Source organism: Neopsephotus bourkii, unplaced genomic scaffold, assembly GCF_033783945.1.
Source record: "Neopsephotus bourkii isolate Nb327-2 ecotype Australia unplaced genomic scaffold, CSIRO-AGI_Nbou_v1 NB_1250, whole genome shotgun sequence".
Taxonomy (NCBI): Eukaryota; Metazoa; Chordata; class Aves; order Psittaciformes; family Psittacidae; genus Neopsephotus; species Neopsephotus bourkii.
Window position 1 is genome coordinate 2,997,168 of NW_026901735.1, and position 22,613 is coordinate 3,019,780.

Here is a 22,613-nt window from a genome sequence, read left to right on the forward strand (position 1 = left end):
AGAAGGCCAGAGCCCAGGTCCCAGGCAGTTCTCTCCCTTTCAGGTCTGGGCTCTTACACATATGTACATGACGAGGATGAAGGAAAAGAGAAGAAAGGTTGATTTCTTGTGACAAATGAATGTGTTACCATTAAGTCCCTCTCTCTTGCCAGCATTCAAGAAAAAGCTCCTTATTATTTTAAACTATTTGAATTAAATTACTTTTTGTAGTAAATACTGCTTCATTTTAACCTCTAATGAGACAGAAAGACAGGACTTTTTAGGCTTAATGTTCCTTAGTGAACCTTTTAGTTTTGTGCATCATCTCCACAATACCTTGTAGTTTTGGTATTCCAGTAGCAAACTAATACTGTTGGCACAATTGTAACGGTGTTGAAAGTGTTTCACAAGAAAGTGACTTTTCAGATATCATAACTATTTGGATATTCAAAACCAAGTACCAACATTATGCACACCTGCACTTTAAACCTATTTGGGTTTGATTACTCAAATGATTTAATCCTAAGAAAACAAAACCAGCAAAATCTGCGCTTTTTAAGAGTAAGCCTTGAGAACTCTGGTTGAAAGTTAACCTTGAAAACAGTTTTACAATTAATTTGAGTTAGTTTTATATTTAGCAGCTCAAATAATTTCCTAGAAATGGCATTATGCCAAATGTGATCTCTATTGCTTTTCTAGTGGCAGAGAACTCATGATTATAAAATAAGTGAGGGAATCAAAGCCTGTAGAGTACAGCAGAATGGATCCTGGGGGAAGCTAATAACTTACTGTGGAGCTGGAAACTAGAATACTATTCTTATTTTTGACTCTTTTCCCCTCTTTTTTTCCTGTTGAACAGCAGTAACAATGCATCCAGGGGATACTCTGTACTTTTACTTCTGAATTAAAACACCAGGCTGGATGAGCACGTGACAAAATTGCTCGACACTAAAGAACAGCACATAGATTCTTTGGGATCTTAAAATAATCTCCCAAGGGAACAGTGTGGCTCTTCTTTGAGACTGCAGACTACATGAATGCCAAATAAAGTTTCCATGTACTGACTAATCCACCAGCTATTCATCATTCTGCCGGCCTGCTTCCAGTTCTAATTCCCTTTGTCTTTTTCCTGGCCTGACTGAACCACTCATTGTCCTTTGGAGTTGCTGCATACACACCAAAGACAACAGGTTTCCTCTTGGGGAATCCTCCATTAAAAGACATTCTTCAGTGGCCCCTCTTCTACCTTTAATGCACACACAACCTATTTGAGGTATTCTAGGCATTTAGATTCCATTTTGTGCTGCATATCTTTTCACAGCTACACATGGAAAAAACTTAAGTGAGGCATATGAAGCTCTGGAAAAACAACTCCTTATTGTTAATCTACACATGGTATCAAATGTCTCCTATTCCTAAGTAAGACAGTCTTCCAACCAGAACTACAGCTGCAGTGGCTTAAGAAGGTAGAAAATCCACACCATATCATAAAAGCATATAACACTGACTAGACTCACTATTCAGAAGGACTAGATCTGCTATAACGCAGGAGCTGGCAGAAAATTAACCAGAAGGTAAATTTTCTAAGGGAAATGGAGACTTTCTGGCAGAAATATCAGTTTCTGAATAAACATCAAATGCCTGAAACATGGTAAGTATCAGCCCAAAATGAAAATACAAGAGAAAGTTCTACACAGCTTAAATTACATAAAAGACCAGGGAGAAATGACTTTGAGGCACTTTGATGACAATTCATAGCTGAAATACGTCATTGAGGGATGAAATGTTTTTACCAAATCTCAACTTCCCTTGTGAAGATAGGCCTAATTTACTGACCTTCAAAGCACTCATTTAAATCATTACAGTTTCAGCTGCTACATTTTCTATGAAGTTACTTTTAAACTTTAAAAGTTCATCATCTCTGCATGAACCAAGAAAGACCCTGATAAAACTCACTCCCCCAATCCCCCCCCCCCCCAACTTAATATTAACTGTCAGAATCTTTCTCTTAGGCCAAATTGGTTGGAAGTTCAAAGCTTTGGAGCACAACATCCTTAGATGTTAGTTTTTAAACCTTTCAGAGATTGGGAAAAATCAGCTGAACTGTAGTTTGAAACACTGGCAGGGCAACAGCCAATTTAACAATACTACAATTGCCTGCAGTTTCTGCCAGTGATACCCAAAGTCTTTGTAGTCTTATACTTATATAGCAATAGCTAAGAATTTAAACTGGTGTTTGTGGATATACAAACACAGAAGACAGGAATAAAAGCAGCCAGAAGGTATATTTCAGTTCTAAAAAGAATACTATTCTAAGCTTTTCATATTGTCATGCCTGCGATATTGATCCAAGGTTAAGCCAAGTCAATGAAAGAAATTCCACTGGTTTCAATTGATTCTGAACTCGATCCCAAACACCACCAACAGTAAAAACTGTCAACAATAAGCAGAGAGGGCAGTAAGCAAAATACTGTGTTAGTGTGACTCTAGTGCAATCACTTGTGTCTTGGGCTTGTGGCAAAGTACATGAAACAGCTTCACAGTTAACATATAGAGTTTAGACATTAAAGGCCATCTGTTTGCCCAGAGCACATCCCCCTTCTAGGAGTTTAAATCCGGGGAATTGAGTAGTTCAGCTGGCCAAGTCCACAGTCAATTCATTTGGTGGTAAGAACTGTTGTGAAGAAAGCTAGAAATGAGGGCCTGCCCCTGCTTTCCTTGGGAACTGAATTGAAGCTGAGGCTTAACCGCTAGTCCCTGCCCCTGCTGCATCCCAGCTGTCATCTGTGTCCAGGCTCCTTTCTCCATGACCATGACCAGCACCCACTGCCCAGGTTTCTTGCCTTGGCCTCAGACCTGCCTCTGTGTGATCCTGATGGCTCCTGCTCATTCCTCCTGCCTGCAAAAGAGCAGCTGTTTTTTTTGCTGCTTCCTCATACCATCCTGGAATGGGAGGCTTACAACATGTTTAATGTTTACCATTAACAAAAGTATAAGCCATTCATGAGTTTTAGACCCCTCTACTATTTTTCCTATTGGAAATCTTAGGGTGCTTTTTATACCTACATGCTGTTAATATATTCCCAATACACAAGAAATGGAAGACATCTGCTGCAAAAAGGCAAAAAAGCCCAGTTTAAGAAGCAAAGCACAGAAAGTTGTCAGCTTGCCCAATGCACTACATTAGCTATCAAGAGTACTTTTGTAAAACACTGGAAATTAATTCTTTTATTTCTCCCCCTCAAATGTGTTTCTCCCACACAAATCTTCACCCAGTATCCAAATAATTCTTTTTTAAAGTATTACCTGTGTGCTCAGAGCTTTAGTTTTTCCTACATGAGTCCATTTCTCCTTTCCCTATAATAAATGTCAGTCTTGTCAGAGAGGGATTAAGCTCAAAGCCTTTAATTAAACCCAAGCATTTCTTCACTTAACTTTGGCAAGAATAATACTTTTATACTCCCATTTAAATAATTGCTTTATACACATAAATTTATATATTCAAAGTTACAACAGTCTTCTGTGTTCCACTGCCCTTCTCCAAAGATAATATGATCTATTAAAAAGAACTGTTGTTTCTACAGGAAGGCCTCTAACAGGACAAGTTTTCATTGCTCGGTTTCATTTCTCCCTGGATGTTCTAAGGCACACCCCTCTTCTTTCCACTTCTTAGTCATTCATTCTGAAGTACCTCTCAACAGTTTGTAAGGCAGGAACTTATGTACATCAGCAAATCAAGCAGAACTGATAGTTGTGAATATGCAAAAAAGCAAAATAAAAGGAAAAGATTAGCATCTTCCAGTACTCCTTTCATTGCAACATCTGCATACAGGATTTCACTAGGGTGTATATTTCTCTTTCTTCTACCATGAAACTCAGCATTTTGTCATGACTATCAGCCCCAGATTGCTTGCATGAGAACATAGTGCTAAGGGAACAAGTGACTATTTGTCTTTATTTAATAACAATGAAAGCTGGATAGCATGGAGCAATAGCAGATGAATTGTGCTATCCATTTCCAAAAGAAAAGCAGCAGAAACTCATATTCTACAAAGGGTTTCTTGTTTTCAGAAGATGAAGGGCCCAGCACACTGTTATTCGTTAAGTGCACTTTCACATTTATCCCAAAAGTTGTTTGCAATTTTCAGAGAAAGCTGTTTTCAAGAAATTATTCATTTCTATAGGATGCTTTGAGCATTTGGATGTCAATGAAACAAAACAGGAATACATTGTTTTCTTAGCATTTAAATAAAGTTATTCTGTACTGAGGCCATTAAAACTAATTTATCCATAAGGTATGCCAAGAACAATGACAGAGTTATATTAGGATTCTGTCCACAGACACACTACTTGTACCTACCTTCAAAATGCCAAGTCACTGTGTCATTGGTAGTTAACTACACTTTCCTGAGTGAAAAATACAAGATCTGATGCTAACAGCAGTAAAAACCTTTGGGAGTGTATTAGTGCTCTCTTATGCATCTTTTACAGAAAGCTTCTGATCTATGCTCCTCAGTCCATTTGCAGCCAGGGAACAAAATGCTTCAGGAGGTGAGGTAAACTGCTCAGAGTGGTAGAGAAGGGAGCAGAACCTATTCTCCACACCCAGCTGGTAGCTTGATTCTCCCTGCTACACAGTTGAAATGATACCACCTCCAAGCAAGCATCTGTCAAAGTAATATCTTAGCAGAAGTGAGCTAATCTTATCAGTTCTTTTAAAATACATATGAGTGTTCCATTGTATGATCTGACAAAGTTAACTAAACTATACAGAGATCTTCAGGTATTTTTACTAACAGTTATTTTACAGCTGGAACATACCTCACAAAAGCCTGCAGAAGCTTTTCAGCTCACACCTTACCATAGTCCACCATATTTTTTGGCTTCTCTTTATCCTTTATGTTCTTGTGTAACATTTTCAAAGTCAAATGTGTCCGAGTTAAAAAAATTAAGAATTCAAATTCACACAGAGGAAAATGCTTCATTTCTAATGCTCCCCTGAGTACCTTTTTAAACTTGGCAAAGAGCTTAATTCTCTAATTCAGAAAGCCTTTTAAAAACACACGTTTGAGCCATAAAAGCTCCCTGGATGTTCACCTACTCCTGGCCAGAGGGTGGTTTAGGAATTTGAAGGTCTGCCTGTTACTATTATCTCCCTGCTCCTGGATTGTCACCTGAAAGGAAACAAGAGAGACCAGTATGCTTGAAAGCATGGTAGCAAGCACACAGAGGAAGCAGCTGGTGGCAGAAAGTGAAGAGGACATTTTCCCTCCTTCCAAGAATGCACAATAATTCAAGTCTCAATCTGTCACCATGTGTTGCACAGTTTTAATGCTGCTTTTTTAGCATCTTTTTTTTCCCCCCTCTTTCCCTTCAATTCATTCTAATAGAAGTAATGCATCAAGCAGCAATGTTTTGACAAGAAAAATCAAGACAAGATTATGGAACTGTTCCTTTTAAAGTAATTATCAAAGTCCAAATTCATTTTAGAAGGAAACCTGAGCTCTAACCTGGTAATTAATGGAGATGTTTCCAGCAAGAAGACTCATTTTTCACACAGTAGAATGACAAACCTTGTTTTCTATTAAAGGTTGAGAAGCCTTGTGAGCATTCTGCCAGGTTTCAGCCAACACAGCCTGTTTTACACCAAGGTCTCCAAGAAGTAATTTTATTTCCTATCTACGTGCAGCTGAATTTTCCCCAGAGCAGAGAATGTAGATGGACTGTCAAAAGCTTGGAGCTGCAAAACCCAGACACAGCACATTTCGCTATATTCAATTTATTCCCCTGGTTTCTAAAACAAGAAAAAATGTTGCTAAAGGTGCAAGAAGATAATGTAGTTTGTTTTATTAGTTTTATTTTTGGTTGAAATTGTCATTTATAATGTGTACAAGGGCATAAGGCAGAAAAAGTTCGTTACTTCTGCAGAGGCAGCTTCTAAGTACACACCAAAGCTACAGCCATCAAGAGCCCAGTTCTGAGCTCACATCCCAAGAAAATAATAGGTTATTAACACACTAGTTTTAATATTTTTTTACATCTGTTTTTATGATTGAAGTCAATGCAGTTTGATTGCAATGCAAGACCTACATGGTACTGTCCCTTACTCTTTCTGCTCTGCAGAACACACAAGAGGGTAAACAACTGGAAAAAAGGCAAGAAAAGATTTCTAGTCTGTATGAAAATTCAGGTCTAATATATAATGATACTGACCTCATAGCTTTGATACCATTAAGAATGGGAATGCTAGAAACCAGTCCACTGCAAACAGTGATGCTCTACCAAGGTGAAGTCCCTCTGAACATGTAGTCCATAAGGCTCTCAGTATGACACAAACATCATTCATATTAATACCTTTCCTACAGCAATTCTCCCTGGACTGGAAACATCCCATGAAAATAAACTGCAGAAGTGATTTCTGCATAAAGAACTGAGGAAAAGAGGGAGAGGATGGGATAAAACATCACTGTGCTGCATATTTCTGAGGTGACCTGAAACACCACATTTCTCTTACAAAAGCAAAGTCAAGACAGAAAAATTCAAAATATTAAAAAGCTCAAGTTATATCTCTAAGTGCTTAGGATGATATTTTCTGGGTTTGACAAATCTCTTGCAAGAGATGAGAGGCTTATTTTATCCCTGAAGAACAGTACACTGTCATCTGTTCAACATACTTTCATGTGGACATATTGATTTTACACTTTTAATTGCTGCATGATAAACTTTCTGAATGGCTTAAAACATTTGGGGTCAGATTATACGAACTATTATAAATTAACTCTGAGCATATATTTCCTTCAACATTCCTTTCAGACTCTCTTCCCATATTATTTGCTATGAAAAGCAAAATTCAGAGTGTACATAGCAAGCCAAGTAAAGGAGATAAGCAGGATGAATAGTGAAAAAAAGAAATCACAGATGGTAACTTATGCTTCTGCCCTCAGCCATGCAGAGATGGAAAGATGATGTGAAAAGTCTCTCTAGGCAGCTTGGTTTGGAGAGCCTGCCTGAGCTCCAGCAGCACCTCCAAACCAGAATACAGGTTGCAGTAATGCTTAAAGCTCAGCATTCTTCCTCCAGCCCACGATGCTTCTTTTTACAGTGCAGCATATGAGGGGAATCTTCACAGACACCCTTTCAGCTGCCATCCCCATTGCAAGCTTGAGGTTTTCCCTCTCCCAGCCCTACTCTGGCTACATGGAAGAGATAAGGCAGAAAGGCAGAGATCTCATTTTGAGCCCATGCACTCAATTTATGATAGTGACCTACAATTTCTAGACAGAGGAAGCTGAAAAAGCCATCTTTACTTTGCACACACAATCAGAGAAAGATACTTTCTCAGGGACTGATTACCCTCCCAAGAGGCCTGGGTACTTAAACATACCTGGAAAAAGTGAGCATTAAATGCTACCTTTCTGACTTGCCAATGTTCCCCCCCCCCCGCCACTGCATTAGCCCATACAGCTCCCATTGCCTTAAGTGCAGAAACAGAAATTTCAAGAGTTAACTACTATTTACCCTTTCAAGGCCTTTATGCTTCTATTTGTTTCTCATTATAAGCTAAGGGAATGCATAATCAATTGCCTGGTACCTGTACTTTGCAAAGAATTGGCTCTAAGTATACACACCAAAACACTACAAAGAAATAGAAAATACTAGAGCATAGTTTGGCCACGTTGGAGAGCAGACTGGGGAAAAAAGCATCAGCTTAACATCAGAAAGTAGCTAAAGGGAAATGTAAAGGGTCACTAGAAATATTGCTATTTCCTAACAGAGATCTGGATGGCAGCATTTACAGTGAAGAGTAAAAGAGCCAGTCATTCTATTCACTGCTACAGACATGCCTCAGGTGCATCTTAAAGAGATAGCTGAACACTTGGGAGTTAAGGACAAGTGAAAGCACTCAAAACCTTACAGTTCTGCTAAAGAGAAAGCACATATGCCATGCATGTATAAGCTGTAGCACATAAGGTGGCTCAAGTCAAGACCATTCCCTCCCAGGGGTAAGTAGAGTCCCCATCACTTGATAATCTCATCTGTGCTCCCTTCTCCATGAAGGGCTGGACCAGATGCTCTTTTGAGGTCATTTCCAATTTGCACCATTCTACGATTCCATGATTAAAACATCCCCTTCACCTTCTGTGAAGCAGAGTATTTTTCCGCAGTCTTACACTAACTTTAGGTTTGATTTGTCATCAAGACATCTCAGAGCCACTGTTAATTCCTTGTGATTGTGAAATAAAATTGAGCAAGCCTTCAGAGTCAGAAAATGCAAGAAAGATGCTGTTCAGCTGAGGCTCTGCACAGCAAGGGAGGCTAGCAGTACCAGCAAGGAAACCAAGCTCAGCCTAAAAACAGTTACCAAGGTGCTGATAGCCTAAAAGAAGAAAATCTACTTAGCAGGAGGTGCCATCTTAATTTTGCTATCCTGTAATCAGCTGTTGACAAACTGTCAATTGACTGAGCACAGCATCCACCAACACAAGTGAGTGTTGAGGAGGACACGGGCTGTCTAAGCGGCTGCATTCCCAATCTGTCATCACATTTTCAAAGAAGAAGCACACAACTGGTTCAGCACACAAAAATGGAAATCACACCTGCTCCAAGCTGTCATTACCATACTGCAATACCAAGTAACTGGGAGAGAAGTAGAAAACGCAAGTTGCATTTGCATCTAGAGCAACCATTTACTTGCACTTCAAAAATCAGCAGCCCAGATTCCACCACAGTCACTGGAGCAGCACTTGGTCTACATGTTTGCTAAAAAGGAGGGAAAGGAAAAATTTGTTATTTCTTACAGTACCAGATCCAAGAGGCAAAATACTGGTTATGAGGCCACAGATCTTAACCAAATACAGGAATTACTTTTGCAATATGAAGCATAATTAAGTTGTGGAACCTACTGCTAAAGTATCCAAGAACTATGAATGAGTTCAAAGAGGGGATAAGCAAATTCACAGAAGTCCACTACTGCCAAAGAGAAATTAAATGTTCCAGAAACTCTTACTGGCACAAGGTGTTTCCAGGAGAGAAAATCCAGGGCCTGAACTTGTTCTCTTTCCCTAAGAATCTGTTGTTACCCAGTCTTGAGACAGGCTACTTGGCTTGACAGAACTTTGTCTGATCCAGCCTTGTAATTCTGATTTTTAGGTTTAATCCCTTAAGAAAAAGGAGCCCAGATTCAGAGTCCATGAACAGGTAACAAACAAAAATTCCACAAATTCGCTTAGCCTTCACAACTTTTTCTCTCAACTCCACAGATTCAGGCTGAGTTGTCACAAGGTATTTGCTATAATTTTCAATATGCAAGCAAGTACTGCAATCATATTGCCACCCCTCACTAGGAGATTCTGATATACAAGTATTTTAAAAACACCTGTACAAAGTGTTAAAGATGTGGAAAGAATTAGTGATCAGTAGGAATGAAGGAAGGGTATTGGATGAAAATCCTTAGCTACTTTTAATATCAGTTTGTTAAGTACATCTGAACACAGAGGTAGAACCCCCCCCCCCAATGTGTTTCAAACCGAACTCCTACATCAGTCAGGAAAATGTTTCCTGAGGACAAAATAAGAACATAGGCTGTAAAGTCTCTATCAACAAACTCAACAATACACCATTTGACCTTACATGAAAAATGGCTATTTGGAAATTGAAAAGGAGCAGTTATTTGTTTTGTCCAAATAAATAACATATTAAGAAGACACAGAGAAAGCACAACTAAGTTGTTAAAACAATACAACCAAGGAAGAAAATTTCACTCTGATCTTCTCAGATGAGCTTGGCTACCCTGGGCTACATCAGTCATTCTCTACCTACATCTTCACTAACCTTATTGATATATTCAGGATAAAAATATATTTAGGGTATGCACACAGTATTATGCAAAAGAAAACTGACACAGTTCTTTTCAGGCATCTTAAAACCAGAAGTTACAAAGAAGACTGTTTGATTGGCCCTTTTATCTTCACTAACATTAAACCCCTCACAATGCTACTCTCACCTGAACGCCTTGAGAAACAGAGACAGCAAGACTGCTACAAAAGCTATACTGTAAAATATGCTAGTAGAGAGTAAAATGTTTGTTCCAAGTCAGAGAAGGAGGAAATTTTGATCTGAAGAGACAATTTTACTGGGTAGTCTTCTTTAAACTAAAAGAGACTCTCATCACTTTCTCATGCCTCTGGAAAGCTCAGAATTCTAAACACCTCCTCCAACTTTTCTCCTCTTTCCAGCTTTTATTTTAACAAGCAATCTTTCTATCTCTTCAGAACAAAAGTAGACTGACAGTTGAAGCTATGCAAGCAGCATAGCAATCTTACCAAATATGCCAGGTTTGCTATGCTACTCCACAGGAAAATAGACTGATTCTAATTAGAATCCAACTGTAAGTAGCTGGGTGAATTTAATTCAGTGAGTACCAAAACTGCAGCTGTTAACTGCATCTGGCCTAGGTGAAACAGTTTGCACACATCCTTTATGCAATTTCTCCAAGAAACTGCTGCTGGCTATTCATGTATACTAGATACTCTACAAATGGGTGTTTGAACCAAATACGATACCTGCATTTATACTTTCTGGTCAAGCATACAAAATATATAATGAGCTCTGGCTATAGACAGCATTAAACATTTCACTTCTCAGCTCTCTTCTGAGGAGCTGAGAGTAATCTCCATTCTTCTCCAGACTAAAATTAAGCAGGCTCCTTAAAAAAATGAGCTTAGCATGCTATAATCTGTTTCATTGACCAGCCTGTTTTGAACTACAGAAGCAAATCCCACTCTCTGTAATCCTGTTGGTTTCACTAATAGGAGTCAGTGACAGGCACGCATCCTATTGCAACAAAATACAATGCAGCATTTGGCATTTAAGAATCTTTTTCAAAGCAACTAAGTTCTAGAAAAGTCTGATACAGGAAACAATAGACTGCTTATTTTTAGAAATTTCCACAGCAAGATTAGGTACTTCTCAGTGTTATTAACCTCTCAGAAAACTTTAACTTGAAAAATTATACTAGCCTTTATCCCCTGAAACTTCATTCCAGCCCGAGTCTATTTATCTTCCTACTTAACATATCCTGTAGCATCAAAAAAACCTAGCACAACCCCATAAACGGAGCTAAGCCAGAATTTGAGCACAACCCTAACACAGACCTAACTGGTACACCATCCTGCAGAATAGAATATAGCAACAGCTACAGATAAAGCAACAGAACCAGGCCCATGCAGACAGTGATAACAGTAGACAAAGCTGCACTTAAGGGATTAAGGAAAGCCACAAAACACAACCAAAACCAACACACCCTACAACAAAGCCCAAAATCACAACATCATACCCAAGCTTGAACTTAAATGGGTCCCAAGGGCCTATGGGAAGGGGTGTGGGCAGGGGTCCCAGCTGAAGCTCATGTGGGTCAACGAAGCTTATTAGTGCTCTCAGGAGGGTAATGCCTTCTGTTTGGAAGAGAAGGACTGTGAAGTAGTCTCCCACCATGTAAGTTTATAAGTATATAGACTTGAAAGGGTCTTTTCGTCTGAGGAGGCTTTAGGTACATAGGGAGTAGTGCTCACAGCAGGTTCTCAATGTGTTTTATTATAGTATAATCAAGGCTTGCTTTTTTCATAGTTGCATTCACTACTGTGTCCAGCAAGCTTTTATCTACATCAGTAGCTATAAACTCTTACCAACAATCTTAGGTCTTTCTGCTCGTTGTACAAATGTGTGATTGGGTGTATAGCTCTGAGTGGGAGAAATTAATTTTCTAATTGCCATGGCTCTCCATTGTATTTCTTGTAATGGCTTTTAACATTAGGAGGGCTTTTAGCTTGTCTAACTAACTAAAGGAGTCTTCGTCTTTCAACAGAGGCTAAATTAGCAGATAACGTTTTGCACATTTAGAGCCTTTAATTCTAAGATTCTCTGCCTAGTCAGGCTTTGGAAAGCGGAAAGTAGTAGTGGGATTTGTTTATTCTTAAGCTCCTCCTGTACCAGCTTTTTTCCTACCTATAGAGGGTTCCAGTGATTATTTTGCCAATAAACAGACTCTAGATAGAACATGAGGACAATCCCTTTAAAAGCCATCTGTGCTTCTACCAGGGACCCTTAAAAAATAAGAACAGAATGTGAAAACAGCAGAAGGTTGGTGTTGTAGTGACCTCAAGGGACGGGCTGCACTCTCTTTGCAGTCCTCAGGCATTGCTGAGATTTTCTGTTTAGTCTGATATTTATGGGAAGGGATAGTACTGAATCCCAAAAGAAATTCTGGGCATAAAATACATAATCCTTCCAGGCCAGAGGAAGCAACCAGCACCTGTTACCAACCAAAAAGTTGTTTTAGTTGTTCTGGCCTTTTGTTCACAGAACAGATTTTACTGGGAAATCATTGAACCACAGGTAGCAGCAAATGGCAGGCAGATAGTTAAGAGGACTCAAAAAATGTCTGTTATGTTTCCAAATGGCAGTCCTGTGTTTGAGAGAACGACAGCAGAGCTCATTTCTTAGGGTGTGGTGGGATTTGGGTGACTCCCTGCTCATTCTTTTTTCTGCTTTCTGTAACAAAAATCGTATGGTTGCATTTAAGAAATTGCTTGAAGGGTTCAAGCATTCAAAATTTTCACTATTTTCTACTCTGCAGTAAAAGTATTCTTTCTCCTACCTCAATGAGGCATATAATTCAGCTTCTTCACACAAATGTGTGAAAGAAGGAACAAGAGTGCTGTTGTGTTTGAAGCTGTGATTTAGCAGGACATATTCCATGCATATGGATCTGTTTGGATCAAATTACACAGGCAATTTATAGCTATATTCTAACAGTTCACCAAAGTATAATTCCCTATGAAGCCAAATCAGAAAATAATCTTATTATTATGGCCAGGGCTCAGCCAGTGTTACAAGTATAAATGTCTGCTCAGCCACTTAATGTGGCTATTTCAAGATACCTTTGACTGCAGATGTCTTCAGGTTTACAGTCTTGGTAGTTTTCTTACATTAATGCACCTCTGAGACAGAAGCACAATGTCTGCCTCTGGGGTTCTAGATAAACACAGTAGTCCTATTAGAAGGTCATCATTGTCTTATGCTTTCCCATTTTTACCTATTGATTTATCATGGAAAACATCACAGAAATGGGAGAAAAAATGTAAAATATCAGCTTAAAGAATATCCACCAGTTGTGCTACAGAAGCACTTGGCTCATAAAGCTGTTCTGGGTGAGGCACAGATATAAGAATTCCACCCTTTTCCCAGCATTTTGAGCAGCAGGACAGTAACATTCCCACTGGCTAAGAGTTGCAACATGAGCTATAATTAGGGTCAAGTGTGCCAAATGGTATACTCGCCTAAGGGACAGCACTCCATGGGAGTGACCGGAGACTCACAGGACTAGAATGTAAGACTTGGATCTATAGTCTGCTTGCCAGAGACAGGAGGGTCTAAAGCCAAAGTGCTGTTGCTTTGGCTGTTGTTGCATAGCAGATTCTACTTTGCAAACTGCTTCTTTCTCTTTCTCTGTTCTTAAGTGTATGGCAACAGCAGCTTATTACTGGGTCATGTCTGGGTCCCTGAAAATGACTCCTCATAAACTTTGATCAAACAACCTAAAGGCTATTTGAAAAGCAAGACAACTTCTTTCTTACTCAATCAGCTGATAGAGATGGGAAAAAGATGTTTGAGGTTATAAAACCCTTTAAAAGTGCACAATATATTTCATGTTTCCCCCAAGGAGAAAGTCAGGCTTTAGAGGTTATGGATGAAGCTAAAAGAACAGGAATACTTTAAATGAAATGGAAAGCTGCACTATAGCTAGGAATATTTCAGGAATAAAAATGAACTTTCAGTACAAGGCTCTTATGCTTAAGACTACATATTTATATCTTTAAAGCACCCTTTAGATTGTTACCATACATAATCCACTTATTGACTATATCTGTTTTATGTTGTCCACTTGTGGAGCTGAACTGTACTTAGCAGGGAAATGCTGGCAAAGAAGGCTCTGAGCACTTACCAACTTCAACATTCATATTCCCTGCTAAATGTGTTATTTCTAGATACCTGCTAATGCTTTCTCTGGCAAAGTAGCTCTGAAATAAACTTTTAAATAAGCCCTGTCATCAACCCACACTTCAGATAAATGTGCACCCCCTACAGTTTTTCTTCTTTCTTTCAAAAGACAAATATTATCTTGACTTTGTGCTTGACACCCTGGCATTCTAGGGCTGCATCACACAATTGCTCTGCACAGGAACCTACCAGAGAAAAATCAGTCATTTGCATTACACTGGTCACCTTAATTATCAACCCACATGTCTGAATGTTGCAATAGGCTTAAATATTTATGGACACTTTGGAAGTTGCATTTGATGATGGGATGATAACTGGTTGCTGACTGTGTACCTGAAGGGTTATGGCACTAGCAAATAAAAGACTGAAATTTCAGCTTTCTGGAAGCTTGAGTAGTCTGTTTCTCAGACAATTTGCATTTAAAAAGACTTGCTTTCACATGTCCCAGCAACAAGATACAACTTTTCAATTTAATAATCTGTAGCCCCATGCAGATGTAACTCTTCAAGCAAAACTCCTGCCACATCTAATAGTTCTTCCCTAACAGGGACTACCACAGCAAGCCCATAATCAGTATCCCACTGCCTGAAAGGCAATTGCAACCCGCAGATGACAAACTGCCTGGAAGTGTCTTTTGACAGCAGCAGTGCAAGTGCCTCTGGCAACTGTCACAGGCAAGCAGCTGCACAGTGAGCTATGGGGATGTTCTGTACCAGATGGAGATCAGGCTGGAAGCAGTTATCTAGGTGGCCTCTTTGGCACCTGCAAGAGCATTAAGGCACCAAAAGCAGAGGTCCATTCATAAAAACATCCTTGTAGGGGCTTATTAATCTGTATCACACCTCGTTTTGGAGCAGAGAGAAATATTTCTGGGGCCTCGTAAGTTGTTATGAAATGTAAGCAATCTTCTCATTCCATTTTGTAGCAGTACTGAAGAGACAATACAGTCTGTTGATCGTAATAAAATCACCTTTGTTTGGCTCTTCATTTATCTGGATTTTTGGTTAAGAAAAAGATGATGTCAGGACCAAGAATTTTGACCTCAGCTTGCTTTGCATTTCAATACAGAAAACATTTTGGTTCAAATCCAACATTCATTCAAGTAACTAAACTCTAAAATCAGTGGGGTGATCTTAGGACTACAACTGAAAGTGATGATATTCCTAATATTCCAGGAAAAATTTGAGGTCATTGTCCAAAGAATAAATTGCCTGAAATGTCTGTTAAGACGTTGGTGATTCCAGATAAGTGATGAAATAAACTCAGATGACGTTGCATGTAATTGTTCTTTAAAGTAACTTATTTTAAACTGTCCCTGGGAAAGGGAGAACAAGGAGAATTACAGTGGCAAAGCTATGGAAGAATATAGTCACATAATTACAGTTCTTACATTCATTGTGCATTTCAGTAAGTTTGTAGAGGTGAGTGCACAGGCCAGTAGGAAAGGAATAGGAGAAACACGCCCAGAGTTGTAAGTAATCACTGGTTAAACAGGAGGTCCAGATAAGGATTTTAGGCCTGATTTGGAATACTGGAAGAAACCTGAAAATTATTAGGGAAGACTAACCCCCTAGGAGCCTCAGAGATACTGGCATTACTATTAATTGTTCAGATGGGGGCCAGAAATACTCTCCTTCACTGCATTGAGATGAAGGCACATTTTTCTAGTGTGAGAGAATGACTACAAACTCTGAAAGGGTAGTGCAGACACAGCAATATTGGAAAATATTTCCTTATTGTCTCATGTATATCCTGCTGCTTTCACCAGGAGCTGCTTATCTCAGCACTGAATTCAGATTAATATGTATTCACAAAGATTGGAATTTTTGAAAGCTTGGCTTGAGAACTGGCATCTGGATTTATGGCTCTGCTGCAGTATCTTTTGAAATGCTTATCCAAAAATTGACTACAAGCAAGAACTTAGTTTATGATGTGACAGTTTTCATTTTCTCAAACATGCCATCATTTCAGGTGAGCTTTTATTCTTTTTGTGGGAAGTCTTGAGTTATTCTGACCTTTAAAAAAATTACAGCAATATATTTTGTGTGTTATAATGCACAGCAGATACCCTGCCATAGAACATCTGTGAGCTTAGCCTGGGTTTACATCTGTCCCTTTGGGCAGCCTGCTTCACTGCTGAGCTGCTGCAGCATTTGGAGCAGGTTTAGAATGAGGATGACTTACTGTGAAGAGAGCTGCCTACTGTTCATGAGAATGTTACTGTCTGGAATGGAAAAAGCACAGAAAAGTGCAGTTCTCAGCTACCCAATTCTTGTCCAGTCCCTGCTAATGTCAATAGAAGATCTCCATTAACAGTTTGATTTACTTTAACGCAACATGCAGCTGTGAGAAAGGATCAAAAAAAAAGGGTTATTTCTGAAACAAGAAGTCATCGATGGTAAAAGCCATGTATAAATATCCATGCTATACCTAACAAACCTTAGCCTTGTGATAAAGGCCTAAATTTAGATTCATGTGTTGTGTAAGGAAGAATAACTGCTTCACCTTTAATAGTATTATTTCTGGTTTAGTGTGGAAGCACAATCAGAATTATTCTATGTCAGTGACTGTTTATATTGTAAATAATCTATGCCCTTCTCACAGGTAGCAGAAGGGAGCCAGTATCACAGCAGTGAGTAATACTGACCACAGAGAGCAACAATTATGAGACTAGAATTTGGTCACACATACTTGGACTAGATTTATTGTCTGATGAGCCTAGCCAGCCTGAGTTTGCTTCATAATCTAATAAAAAACCTAATACCATTTCATCTAACTCAGCCACATACATCAGGCTTTGGAAGTGTCAGGTCTAAAAAGAGAATTGTACCCCTGCCTTGCAGATATTTTTATTGCCATGGAGAAATATATTGCAAGCAACAGTTCCTTGGACAGCAGTTCTCCTTTCTCTTTTCCACTTTGGAAAAATAAAAAAGAGGAGTAAGTAAGGCAATATAAATTCACATTTCTTATTGGATATCTCCTGATCTGGTGCACTCAAACTTGAAAGCTTGTTCTTCTATCTCTTGCAATGTCTTTAAATTCTGAAGAGGCTTGACAGGCAGAGAATGAACAGATGCACATTAGAGGTGGGAGATGATCCTGTAGGAGTTCTATGCTCGAGTTATGCAAAGATAAGGCTGCAGAGGAATGCCTGCATGGTGGAGAGCTGTGTGGGCAGAGGAATCCTCCGGCATGCAGCTCTTCACAGAGATGCATATTACATAAAGCCTGCAAATGACTTCCTGTCCCTCCATTTTGTACTTCCATCTTCTTGTACAAGTACAGAGATATTTCACCAGAAGCAGGCTGCCCTGCAGGTTTCAAATTTCATTCTTTTTGTCCCAGCTCCCCTGCTGAGCAGTCATCTTTTCAAAGCCAGTAAGCATACTGTTCAACTAGCTCCCACGTAGGCATGGTATGCTTCCTGAACCAGGTTCTCTCTTGTGTCTCTGCTCCCTGGAGGTTGCGGATGCTTCTGAGGGCAGGGAGAACATTGAGGACTGCTGTATCCTGGTGTATGACAAACTTCATCTCAGTAGCCAAGCGTCTTCAGTAGTTGGACATGCAGGCAAGATGGAAAAGCCATTTTATGTATTATTTACTAGAAGATCAAGAACAGCCATTCAGGAAGGTAGGGCAGAATGCGTGTCCACTAATGAGCCTGTAGTGATGCACATTAACTTCCCTGAATAAGAAGCATAAACAACAAATGAGCAGTGAGTGTTGCTTTGATAATAAGATGTATTTTTCAATGCTGAATGCCTTTGATAATTTATCTTCACTTTGGAGTTCTTAACAGAACAACTCTGGTTCATGTTTATACAGGAAGCAAAGCTCAGATATTCTTGAAAACTACATTTAACTAGAAGTATTATGGGTATAGTACCTTCACTGGTTTTCATTATGAAGGTGCAAAATATGATTTCTTATTTTTGTTATATACCTGCCTTTTGGTATGTAGTCATTAGATTCATGTAAACTTAATTTTTATCAAAACGAAAGCTTTCTATATACTTTTAATATTCTAATGAATTTTGCAGTTCTATTTATGAAGAACAGATATGGAAAACCCTGGCTAAAAGTCAAACTCCTGTATAGAGATTTTTGTTCTTCTTACACAGATGTCAAAGGCAGAGCCCTGGTGAATTTCCAACAGTTAGTTACTGTGTTTGTATTTGCTAACCTAACTATTTGCAACTAACCCATTCTCCTTAAATACAACAAGCTTTGAGGTTAATGAATCCATGTTAGAACAGGAATACTATGGCATGGAATACTTATTTCTGGCCATATATGTTTATTCTCTACTCTATTATTTGACTTACATTATAAACCAAGTTTCAAACTCTTTATTCACATAGAGAAAAAAATATTGCAACTATTATTTCATTAGGTGCATGTACAGATTTAATTAAAATTGGAAATAACAAAACTGCTATTGTCTGTGTGATAACCACCTCTTATTTTCTAGTTTTACAAACAAATTCCAGAAGTTTAGGAGGGTAATTCTGGAAATCCAGTACAGAACTGGAAAAATTACAGAGATGGTGATATTAGGCCTATTTTATAGTAAGTCTGCTATAGGTAGTGTCATGGATCCATCATGACACAGTGAAAGAAAACACATGAAGAGTGCTGGAATACCTTTCTTGCCCATGAGATACCCACATAAACTAATGAAGGGGCAACATTCAATAAAGTAGAAAATAAACCTAATGGAAACAAACAGAAAAAGTTTTCTAACTCGACCCTCTATACCATACAACAAAAATCAATGAGTTAATGATGCCTTTTCTTACCCCCCCCCAGTAGAAAGCCACACTATCACAAGAGGCTAAATTTTAGTTCAGAACAAAGACTTGACACAGATAAAACACGGAGCACAAAGCACAGTCTTCCTTCAAGAGAAACACTGAAAATACTGCTAGGGAAATCTAAGAAACAATGTATTTTGGTGGGGTGCTCTGTATACAGCAGGGACTGGTCACCAAGGTAAATTATCTTTGCGACAGGAGTGCCTGAAGTACCAGAGAAGATACATTGTTGGTGTCTCTCCATTCAGGTCTGCCCCACTTGTTCTTTCTGTACTATAGCTGAACTTCCCATTTTATAGTCAGTATTAAAACAGTTACAGAATTGAACTCATAAACTTATTTTTTTCCTCCTAGTTCTGTCCAAAACTTAACTGTGATTCATGGATACAATTCCATCAACACTTGTTGAAACCTAAACTGACAGCTTGATTCCTAAACCTTTCCTGTAAAAGCAGTGGGAGCAGGGAAGCTGGAAAACTGTAACTGTCAAGATCTATGCAAAGACAGCAGGGCAACACACACCCATATAGGGCAAAAGTTGAAGACATACAGATCTCACAGAAGCCCAATGCAGCTAAAGAAAAGTAAGTTTTATAAGGGATGGAGTAACTGAAGTAATCACAAAATAAATGGTCTGACCCAGACAGCTGTTTTCTCTAACTGCCCTCCTGTTTTCTCTTTTTATCCATTTCCTGTTTCATGCTCTTAATTCAGGTTCAAATGAGGTGTATCTTCTCCATCTTTGCAAGCCTGATCTACTTCAGAGGGATTAGCAGCACCATGACATGTCTCCCCTGTTTTAAGAACACACTGTTCTGTTTTAGGAATGAAAGCCACTCTGCCTTGTTCCTGAGCAGACTTTGCCTGAACTGCAAACATCCTCTGTGTTGAACATGGCTTATTCAACCATATGGTAATTACTTATGAATTACCTACAAAGTAAATCTTTTGCTCTTTTCATCCTCAAATCTTTCTTTCCTGGTCTTTTTCAGTTCATAGAAACACTCCCATATATTTGGAGCCATCACTTCATGTGTTCCTCAGCCACCTGATGGAGATCTGCCACCCCCTTCATTTGCATGTTCTTTTAAGACACAAATATGTAGTGGTAGGACAAGGGGTAATGGGTTCAAACTTAAACAGGGGAAGTTTAGATTGGATATAAGGAGAAAATTCTTTCCTGTTAGGGTGGTGAGGCACTGGAATAGGTTGTCCAGGGTGGTTGTGAATGCTTCATCTCTGGCAGTGTTCAAGGCCAGGTTGGACAGAGCTTTGGGTGATATGGTTTAGTGTGAGGTGTCCCTGCCCATGGCAGGGGGGTTGGAACTTGATGATCTTAAGGTCCTTTCCAACCCTAACTATTCTATGATTCTATATAACTATACAGCACCTTGTACCAACAGTAAAATATTCCTCAACCTTCCCCTTGGCACAACAGCTGTTTGTCACATAAATTCTTCTAATTTGGCTCCACCACTAGATTTCAAACCTCTCTGGTTTGAGTGTGCCCTTCCAACCCCATTCCCCTTAAAGAGTGTGGAAAAACTAACATGTTTCCCTCAGGATTCCCCAGTTCTTACTGAGCAGCAGAATAGAGTCCTTCCTGTACTGTCTCTGCAGAAGGGCACTTCAGCCAAGTGTGTGTCTACTGAGGTATTTCTTTTCCTTCACTACATATCTCAGGTCTCAACTTTGCTAAAGTACGACGTCCAATTTTCAAACTATCTGTTCAGGAAGGCAATGGTAAATTAGAGAAAATATATATGTTTTACAAACCACAAGAATAGCTAAAGGATTAGAAAAACTCTAATACAGACACTTTGAGTTCCATCTAAGTATATCACATGGGAAATATTAGAAGATGTGTTCTGTGTGGCTCTTACTCCTCAGCTGGTATTAACTGCAGTGGCAAAAAGCTTACAGCTCAGAAAGGAAAGGATGGAAGCGGTCAACAAAAATCTTTGGCAACAACAGGTACTATTTGAATACCTAGTGTGAGGAATATAGGAATGATTTGTGTCAGCAACTTAGGAGTCCTTGTCATCATTGTACTTTGGGTGGAATCGAAAATCCTTGAAATCATTGTATCATGTGTAGCATGTATAAGAATGATCAGATTATGATAGATGTTCCTGTCAATACAGTGATGAAAGAGGAGAAGAAACAAAGGAATAATCCTTCCTAATCAAAGGCTTTGATAATTACAGGGGTACTTTGTTTAACTGCTTGAATGCCTTAAAGGGGGTTAGGTAATCAAGAGATACATCCTGTTACAGGATGAGGTGAAACTTGTGTATTGAATAAGTAACTATATAAGAAATGGAACTTAGGGGGCTAAGGTGATGGTTAATCTCGTGACAGACATCCCCCGTTAATATATTGCCAAGGAATCCAATAACTTTTTAAGAAGTTTTCTTCACCCAAAGGTAAGACCTCAGCAACAGGAGGAGAACAATGAAAAGGAACCACATCGATATTCAGGTGAAGGAGATGACAGGATTGGTTGAAACCCAAGACCAAGGAGTATAAGAGACTGTACCCCAGAAATCTCGGTGTGCATCTTGGGTGGAACGGAGACTCCCTGGCACACCCAGCACTGCTTGCTTATTGCCTCTTGACATTAATCAATTGTAATAAAAAATTAATTAAATCAGATCATGGCCAAGGTGGAATTTTTATAACACTAGCAAGGAGAGAGTCATTGGGTGAGGTCAGTTACTCTTGAGAAGTAGCAAATGAGGAAAACTGCTGTCACTGTTTCATTGCTGCATAGTGTGAGTGGTGCAATAGGCAAGCCTGTTGCAGAAAGAGTAGAAGCTTGCAGCTCCTGGTAGAATCCTCCTGGCTAGGAACAATCTTGTACTTCTGTCCCCAGAAGCTAATGCTGAGTCCACTTCAGCGTCAGTAAATAAAGGCCACATCAATATTCAGGTTTTAAGGAACAACTAGAGCAAAGCCCATCTTCCTGTGAAGAAATACAGGAGTAATGTAAAAGATCCTCATAAACCAAACTGGCAAAGTGATAAAATAAAAACCTAGATGTGGTAAGCCTTACTGTTTCCTCTGCTGGAGAGAAATAGAGTGTAAATGTTTTAACAACAGAGCTTATCAAGTTTTGGAGTAGCTGTTAGGAAATTCTCCACAAATTACAAGACGAGACAGCCTTCAGCCAAAAAAGAGCTGATTTTTGTATCAGGCAGGACTGAACTCAGACCTGTACAGTGATACCTTTTTTTTTTTTTTTTCTGTCCAGTTTGCCAGGCTGAGGAAGTTGACTGCCCTGATTACCATTGAGAGTGCAATCATAGAATAGTTAGGGTTGGAAAGGACTTTAAGATCATCCCTGTCATGGGCAGGGACACCTCACACTAAGCCATGGCACCCAAGGCTCTGTCCAGCCTGGTCTTGAACACTGCCAGGGATGGAGCATTCACAACCTCCCTGGGCAACCCATTCCAGTGCCTCACCACCCTTACAGTAAAGAACTTCTTCCTTATATCCAGTCTAAACTTTCCCTGTTTAAGTTTGAACCTGTTACCCCTTGTCCTGTCACTACAGTCCCTAGTGAATCATTCCACTCAAGAGTGGGACTACCATTCAGAAAGACCTGGACAAGCCAAAGGACTAGGGTTGACAGGAATGCCACTGAAGCCAAGGGAAAACATGAAGCCCTGTGTCTGGGGTGGGCTAAACAGTGCATGGGGGTAGAATCACGGAATGGTTTATGTTGGAAGGGACCTTAAAGCTCATCCAGCTCCA

General features: G+C 39.3%; 1 long non-coding RNA gene across 1 annotated transcript in view; it reads left to right on the forward strand.

Annotated features, from left to right (window-relative positions):
* LOC133218421 (uncharacterized) overlaps nucleotides 1-22,613 on the forward strand; it is a 404,246-nt gene that overhangs the window by 191,473 nt on the left and 190,160 nt on the right. The gene's annotated exons all lie outside the window — the stretch shown is intronic.